The sequence below is a fragment of the Amblyomma mixtum genome, chromosome 3 (genome assembly GCF_055824585.1).
Source record: "Amblyomma mixtum isolate Tamu chromosome 3, ASM5582458v1, whole genome shotgun sequence".
In the NCBI taxonomy this organism is placed as follows: domain Eukaryota; kingdom Metazoa; phylum Arthropoda; class Arachnida; order Ixodida; family Ixodidae; genus Amblyomma; species Amblyomma mixtum.
In genome coordinates this window covers 110718248-110725205 of record NC_143014.1, presented here as the reverse complement: position 1 = coordinate 110725205, position 6958 = coordinate 110718248, and the positions used below count along the sequence as shown (strand labels likewise).

At 45.8% G+C, this 6958-nt stretch overlaps 1 long non-coding RNA gene across 1 annotated transcript; it reads left to right on the top strand.

Moving 5' to 3' along the window:
- Positions 1-510: 510 nt before the first annotated feature.
- On the top strand, positions 511-6649 carry LOC149351405 (uncharacterized). The gene is made up of 3 exons (XR_016290585.1): positions 511-661; positions 838-903; positions 5049-6649. It is a non-coding gene; the product is annotated as an uncharacterized LOC149351405 (long non-coding RNA).
- The last annotated feature ends 309 nt before the right edge of the window (positions 6650-6958 follow it).

Here is a 6958-nt window from a genome sequence, read left to right as displayed (position 1 = left end):
GCATTCTGCTGTTATTTTGGGGCAGAAATCACGAGCCGTTGTGAGAACGTATCGTCGAACGAGGAGGAGTTGTGATGTGACGCGTTTTTCAGTCTCTTGAGTAGAAATGGTCCAAACACGTATCGTATCCGCCGACATCGCTTCAGGCATCGCTTCGAAGTTTTGTCGCGAATTGGTTCGCGGCCGTCGTCTGAACCGAGATCCGTGCCGTCCCAGCCCGAATGACAGCCGACCACGATTCTATCTTCGACGAAAATCGCGCAACAAAAGAAACGTTGACGCAACGAATATTGTATTGAATACGCCGCAATTAATACGGGTAATTTCTACCGCAAGATATCTGCGTGTTTCGCTACAAACACAGTGTTTGTGTTTCGCTACAAACACTGCAGCCACTAATAGTGTGAGCGGCTAAAAACGCCGCCAATAACCTCGAGTAACCCCCAGAGAGCACAGTGTTGCTTGGATTTTTGCACTTCAGCCGCGCTTAATCCCTAGACTTCCCTAGTTCGGATCGTCCCCATGTGTCGGTGGCGCGGGGCGGCCGCGGCAGAACGGTGGACCATGGGTGGACGGCGGCCGCATTTCGCATTCACGGTGCTCACGTGCTCCGCTTATCTGTGCGACCACGAGCGTCATGAAACAGCTTCACCACATAAAGGTACGCATAATTGTCCGCTCTGTCCAATGCGGTATGCTTCTAATACTGCTAAGAATTTTCATTTGAAAGGAAAGCATCCTAACGTGTGTGGACCCTTTGTGAAAAATGCTGCAACGCCGTTTTCGTGTGACGTTTGTGGAAATGCAACTTTTACTAATCGGTCCCATTTGATGCAGGACTACCAGTGCCTGCACGGTTTTGTGCCGACGTATACAGCACGCACGAGTTCAGCACGACTGTAGGTGAGCACTACACGACGCATGTCAGCGCAGTCTGTGTCCCCTCTCGTTCTCCGCCCTGAAGCGCTGTTGGAAAATTATGAATACCAGCTCGCCCAGTCTGCAGTTGTTCAGCATAATTAGCTGTGCATGAAAGATTGTCCTCTTTTGCGGCGCGTATTGTGTTAATTGCATCCAGTCCTTTGTGCATTTTTCCCCATGCTTGCAGGATGTTGTGAAATCTCGCATGCTCGCTTTGAACGCATATGACAATGCCCCACTTCAGCCGCGTGGCATGTTTGCATTCTTACTTCTCACTCAACCTCTCATAATTTGTGAACTGGTCTAACCGCTATCTTGAATTGCCGACTATACCTGTGACCCCACGCACCTGTCAAACAGTAGCGTGCATGTTAAGCACTTAGTACTGGTTTTACTGATTGCTAGTTATGTGTTTACTAGAGCAAAGTGGAATAAGCGGTAACAAACGAAACGAATTATGGAAACAGTACACTGCATTGTGTGTGACAAATATGTACAGGATGCGTGCACGCTTGTGCTTCCCACCTTTGAACTGCTCATCCACTGTCCCCTTGACTGTTTTGAACAGGAATCTGTTCAGTGCTTAAATGTGATAAAAAGAAACTATTTCCTGGTCTGCGCCCTTCAATGCACAAAAAAAAAGCCATGAAGTATTCATTATGTAGCTATAGCATGCAAATGTGCAGTCCAGTAGCTAGCTGACAATTGACACATAAGGAATGAACATTCTGAGTAAGAAATATCTTGCCGGGTGCATTTTTCATTTCTTCTGTCACATTAGTCATTTTTCAGACAGGCAGACAGATTGAGGTTGTAGTGCGATCCAGGTCATATACAGGGTTGCCGTAAAGGTTTCGATGACCATCGCTTCCCTCAAGTGGAATATACAGCAGCTTTTCTTCCATGTCGTGTGTTTCTGTTGCAGCTGTCATCCTTAGTTTTCTAAGAACTGAAGTATGTGAGCAGGTGTAACACAGAAATGAATGTGACAAAAATATAACATTGTGTGCACATTTGTTACAGCTGGCAAAATGAAATAATAAATCAAACTAATAGTGCCTTGCCTGCAAGAAGTGTGTTTGGTATACTAAGTGTCAGTAAACAAAATATTAAAAACGGTGAAATGGTGAAGTGTAGAAGCATACCTTGGCATTCCTTTAAACGGCGTAGTAGATTGGGTTACTGCTGCTATGGGCTGCTTACAGAGATTTCAGTGCCCACTGAACATCACGCTCATTGAAATTTCAGGCGTGCATTTGTTGCATCCTTGTTCTTTTTTGTGTGCATGCGTGTGTGCAAATATTTTTGCGGTAAGGTGCCTCCTGTGCTTTAAGTTTCAGAAGAATATGACTGAATGTTATAACATGCCACTTGCTTGTTCTATGCATGTACCATATACACTTGACTAAGGGCCCTGCACTCGTCTATGGGCCACTATGCCCGGCTTGGGAGCCACTAAGTACGGGGGGGGATTTGCAAAAAGCAACTGCACTTCACGCATGTGTAGCCTTCTTTGTGTGGCACGCTACCCAGGGAGCTACCAGTAATGACAGATTGTTGTCATCTTCAAGCATGCATGTGCTCAGAGCCAATGGAAACGGCCGGCCATGAAATGATGCCGACTGGACAGCTAAGTTGTCTGCTTGTAGATTTTAAATTCTTAGTGTGTGGCATCTCCAGACATTATGTTTTAAAGTTACAGGAATTTGAAATGCAATGAATACAACAGAAATGACTCCATCTACAAGGGTAGCAAGGATTTGGGCCCAAGCATCAGTGACAGCAGTACCGACGAAGCATAAAGGTGCCTGCGACTGGACAGCAGATAAAGCCTCGGGCTGTATAGACCTTTTTCAGTTTTAGCCTCGCTCCCAACGTGCCGAAGACCCCCATGTTGCTTTCCTCCTCTCTCACTGGTTCGGAAAGGCGGTGTCCGTGCGTCCCGTGCGTTCTCTGCGGTTGTCCGTGTTTACTGTATGCGGTTGCTTAGCTGTAGTAGCTGGGTGTATGTGCGATTAAAGCTGAAACTAGGTCTTCGGGAAACCACTGCGCAGTCGTCTGCTGTTCAAACAACTACAGGAATCAAAGGCGGCTTGAATCGGAGCAGTGTGAAGAACACAGAGAGCCACAGCGGCAGTGCAGTTGCGGGCTGTTTCAGCTACACATACCTTACATGCGAGCACCTACTGCTGATGTCGCTAAGATATGTGTCGTCTGTGACCCTTGCAAAATCAAAACATAAGCAATAATTTGGGTAAACGATGCAGCAGCATTGCGGGTTACGTGAAACATTTCTGTTATAACTGCCGACACTGGTGACTGATTATTAACGGCACTGTAAACATAGCTACTTGACAGTACTTGAAAGCCATGATGCATTGCACAAATGCCACAGCTGTTTGCTTGCAGTAAATACCCAATAAACCAGCAGGACTTAAAAAACTGAAGGCCGCAGCTTTGACGTGTCCTTGCATCGTGACACCTCATCGACCAAATACTATGTTCAACTGACGCCATAATGCAAAGTGCCGATTGTTTAAAAAAAAAAATGTGCCTATTAGGGACATGTAATCAGCAGGCACGCAGTGCCCACCCGACCACACGCACGCGCTTTCTCGCTCTATCGGCATTAATCAGCAGCCGCACCCGAGACGGACCAAGCAGATGTGCCCCTCAGAAACTGTCACAGCAGGTGCACCAGCTTCGAGTGTATAAATTACATCGCATTCAAAGGCCAGATGCCTCTCTGCTACATCTTTTTCCGAGTTTAGCGAAATATCACACGACGCGAAGCTCCAAATCCAATTTCCTCTGTTCCTCCAACACTTTGCTTCGACGCGCGACGCCGACGGATGCACTGGCACTCCAAAGAGCGCTGCCACACACTCGCATGTTCACGCTAAGAGTGGACCACCCTACAGCTGCACACTTCACCAGTTATTTTACCGTTAGTACGAAGTAATCAAAAAATTTATGCAAAGCCAAAAGCTGCAACAGAACTCTGCGCTTATGCACTCCAGCGGTGCCTTCTTCATGTAGCACTACAGAAAGTACCGTTTTTTAGGACAGTGCGGAGGGAAAATGTAGTGAAAGACGCGGTCGAGCGCAGTTGCAACCTGTTCGTGTCACCAGCGTAGCGCACAGCAGACCGCTTGAGCGCTTGACAAGCAACACTGCTGTTAGCTCGGAACGGAGCGGTTTTTCTTTTATAATTATAACTACTACATAGAAGTGCTCAGCAAGTTTCATGCTCACATTAATAAATGTCTCGATTATTGATACCAGAAAGCCGTTAAATGAATTGCGCACACTTGCGTAGAAGTGCACCTCCAATGTCGATTTTCAGCACAACTTGCAGGGAAACATCCGCGTCGCCGCTCGCCGAAGCACGGGCCATTTTGTTCACAGTTGCTCAGTGCATACAGTGCAATCAATACTTTGCAGGTCAAAAATCGTGCAAGAATCAACACTGGGGTAAGGCTGAACAGCGCGGCGAGTACTTGCTGCCTGTATTGCAGCGGCAGCCACCCAAGCCAACATGGCGGAGAAATCGGCCAGACGCAAGACTGCGCTGCTGTCGTAATATGGCCACGTGCACCTGAAAAAGGTCTATAGTACAGTAAAGTAGTTTTCCCGTAATATGGTTGGGAGATTGAACAATAAGCGTCGCTTTCGTGTAAGGGCCGCACCTTGCCAAAATTGCGAAATAAAAGTGCAGACTTTACTATAGTAGAGTTTATGCAGCATTTCTTTGTTCGTTGTTTCTGAGGTTTTATTTTTTAATGCAGGAGTATTAAAAGCCTGAGTGGGGAAAAAAAAATGTCAGTCGTAAGATTCGCCACTTGGCTGGAGGAAAGCAAGGTCACTTGTGGTAAAGGCACCAGCGGCGTCTAACGCTATTGAATTGCTAACACACGTGGTAATCGGGTGTCCCTACAATTTTTTTGTTTTGTATGCATCTGTGGTTTGCCTTTCTTAGTGCAGTTTCTGTGGTTGCCTGAAGCAAACCACATCTTGAAATGTTGGCATGCCAAAACCTTAAATGGGGCACATGCATTCTGAGGCATGTATCCTTGGCGGAGTTTGTTTCGGTATGCATTCTCACGTATTATATTCTCTGTTTACAGGTTTCAGCGTGAACATCATCGCGCTTCTGGTCCACCTGCATTTTGCCTGCCCGCAGTTTTATCACAATGCTTGGATATTGCACCGTTGCTCTTGAGGAAACCTGCAAACTGCCTGCATTTTAGCATTAGAATTCTTTGCTCATGTTTATGCTAGTGTTCCATCCTGAAGTACTGCCTGTAGTTAAAGTGTGTGCAGCAGCGCATATTTACTTTTTAAAATTAAGCATGATCCTGAACTGCCTTGTGATGGCATGTGCACCGCTTGGGGAGCAGCGTTTTTTCTTTCCCCATCCAGCATGCTCCTTTTTTGATATCAGTTTTGCAGACATGCCATGATCTACAATGTGAACTTCTGCATGTTTTTTGTGATTTTTTCTCTTGTTCCTATCTCTAGATTCCTTATGCATACTCTGAGAAGGTTGCTGGTCAGCACCGGTCAGTGATGCTAACTAAAATACAGTTAAAGGGCCCGCCGTAATGGCTCTGGCTGCTGACTGCAAGGTGGTGCAGTCAAATCCTGGCCACAGTTCGATAAAGGTGTAAAAACTCCCGTGTGTTGTGAGATGTCAGTGCATGTCAAGGAACACGTACATTCAGTCTAAATTAATCCACAGCCCTCCACTAGGGCATTCCTTGTTGCCACTGTGCAACTTTCGGGCATGAAACCCTGCGTGCCATACCACAGCAGTATGGCTGAGGGTCCAGTTATGTCAGAACGTTGCTGTTTGTTTTGAAAATATTTAAAATTGGTTACTAGCTCTATGAGTGCAGCTGTGCACAATGCCAGTGATGGCCAGTGTGCCATGCCTCTTGTTACCATGGCACTGGGCTGAGGCTACTAATATAAAAAACATTTCAGCGCAGACACATCCAGCTGACAGTTTAGGACTACGGTTCTTGCATGCGATGCCTTGAAGGTGCATTAAACAGGATTTCTTGTTGTCTCAGTGTACACGCTGCGAACATTCTAACAAATGCCCTGGATCCCACATTTTTTTTTTTTTAAGTCATCATGGAGAGTAGGAGTCAGCCAACATGGTTGGTATGGTAAAAAGCGTGTGGAGTGGCTTTCAGCCAATTGTGTTTCAGCTCCGCTGTGCCGTTGGCTGAGAAATATGCATGCAGAGTAATCTTGGAAAAATGTGTGGGCTGCTGTTTGGACTATGTACAGCTGTAACAGACGGTCGGGCACATCACCACTGTAGCTACAGATGAGGAAACATTGTCAAATTGCTTCGGATTTACTTCAGTGATATATTCTCTGAGCAACAAATATGTACCAGTTTTATCAGATTACTACTCACACATCTTAACAGATGATAGTATTTTCATTGGCCATCGCAGATTGACGAGGTCGAGTCTCTCAAAACCAAATATAGTCCATGCGTATTTTACTTCAGCGGGCTTAATTTGTGGCTATGTTCTCTGCATTTGAAAATATTCATTCAAAGAAAACATAATACCCCCCCAGTGCACCTATATGCTCGTGTTGGTTTTTTAAAATCAATGCAGGCCTTGCTCGTCTGCCGGAAGCTGCTCGCGACTTTGCTGTAGCTCATTTGAGCATCTGCACATGCTGTTGAATAAAGAATTTTCAGATATTTTGTGTTTTGACATTGAATGAGCTCCAACATGAGATTCCTCACATGCACAGCACTGTTTGCAAGCACCTTGAACACAGAATGTTTCCAAAGAAGGGGCCATGCAGAGCACACACTAGAGGGTTTGATGTTGGTCGCATATCGAGGTCGTTATTGCTTTTGTGGGTGCAGAGAGGAAGTTACGTGATATAGAGCTCGGCACCTCATTATGGTTGAACAAGACGAGAAATTCTGTCACAAACTTTATTTCAATGAAGGCATAGTCGACACATTGCTCGGAGAATGAGATGCTGGCTGTTTGCTTTCACA